This window comes from Artemia sp. Qi Xiang Cuo, unplaced genomic scaffold (assembly GCF_049724085.1).
Source record: "Artemia sp. Qi Xiang Cuo unplaced genomic scaffold, ASM4972408v1 HiC_scaffold_3354, whole genome shotgun sequence".
NCBI classification, from domain to species: Eukaryota; Metazoa; Arthropoda; class Branchiopoda; order Anostraca; family Artemiidae; genus Artemia; species Artemia sp. Qi Xiang Cuo.
In genome coordinates this window covers 159972-161633 of record NW_028300745.1, presented here as the reverse complement: position 1 = coordinate 161633, position 1662 = coordinate 159972, and the positions used below count along the sequence as shown (strand labels likewise).

General features: G+C 34.8%; 1 pseudogene; it reads left to right on the top strand.

Moving 5' to 3' along the window:
• The first annotated feature begins 272 nt into the window (after window positions 1–272).
• On the top strand, window positions 273–653 carry LOC148938403 (profilin pseudogene; annotated as a pseudogene).
• The last annotated feature ends 1009 nt before the right edge of the window (window positions 654–1662 follow it).

Here is a 1662-nt window from a genome sequence, read left to right as displayed (position 1 = left end):
TTTTTTGTTAGTTTCTAACTACTTAACATAAACAGAATCTAATTCGCCATTTGAAACTAAAATAATATATAAAAATTTTAAACAAAATGATTTTATTTAACTGCAAACTGCAAAAATTTTTATGGTGTCTGAGGAATAATTTTAATTTTCTAATTCAAACCAGAAAAATACCTAAAAATTTTTAAATTAGTATACTTTTCGTATTGCTTCAAGTGACTCGTTACGTCAGTTTATGGGGTGAAAATATGTTATTGAATTGAATAATTATTAAGATGAATTCTTGGATTGATCATATTAAAAGTCAGTTGCTATCAAAAGGTATTTTGGAAGCCGCTATTATTGGTGTTGATGGGTCAGTTTGGGCAAAGTCTAGGGAATTTTCTGCCACAGCAGCTGAATTGAAAGTGTTTGTATCAAAATATGATTCAGATGAGTTTTCTGAGAACGGTATTATGATGGGAGGAATAAAGTATTTCTACCTTTCAAGGGATCATGGTGTTGTACGGGCAAAAAAGGGAAAAAATGGCTTTCATGCAATGAAGCTGAAACAATTGTATATTATAGCTCTGTATGATGTGATAAACTGCCCACCACCTGAAGCTGCAATTACAGTGGAAAATTATGGTAATTATTTATCTAAAAGTGGGTATTGAAAAAGCAATTTAAGCATAGAAATCTGAAAGGAAAATGTAACAGCATGAAACTGTTTGAAATGGAAGTTGTAAGGATTTTAAATGAGAAACCTGGGTTTTGGTGGTAGTAATATAGTGAGGGACGATCGCGTCCCCATAATAAAAACTACAATCACTTACAACCCTTGAATTGACTGTGGAGGGAGCGTCATCCTCAAACCAAATAACAGAAAGTTTACTATACAGGGGTTTCAGAAAAGGCGGTTCTAATGGTGTACTTTTTGTTTTGATCTGACTCTTTTTTTAGGAGTTAGGGTTTTTATATTTCTTAACATTGGACGTGATCGTCTCTTACTAGGTTGTTAACTACCGCTGCAACCCGGATAGTTACCGCTGCAACTCGGATAACTTATAATACTTAAGTTACTATGGACAAAAGTTCGATCTTTACTGTAATTACTAGGTTGCTAGCTACCGATGCAACCCGGATAATAATTGACAAACACCATTTTTGATAAGTTATATCGGTCCTTTATGTAATTTCCTTTAAAATGAGCTATTGAACAACCCTCTACGATGTTCCAGTGCCAAGCTATCTGTGGAAAAGAAAAAAAAGAAAAGAGAAAAAAATATCCCGTTTGGGGAGAATAACGTGGTTAAAGTCAATTTTCTTGATTTTCAAGCCAATATATTTCTCTTGCTGTTCAAGCCAAGGGACAGAAAGTTTCCTATACAGGGGTTTCGGACAAGGCGGTTCTAATGGTGTACTTTTTGTCTTGATCTGACTCCTTTGTTAGGAACTATGGGTTTTATATTTCTTAACATTGGACGTGATCGTCTCTTACTAGGTTGCTAGCTATCGCTGCAACCCGAAAAAAAACACATTGTGCCCACATCGTTCTTTACTCAGGCAGTGCTAGCGCGCTGCCTATGATAATAAACTGATTACACACAGGAAAAAGCCTACGGCTTTTTCTTCTTTTAAATAGTAAGAGACGAGTCTCAAATAATCAAGTAGCTAGCTAATTCT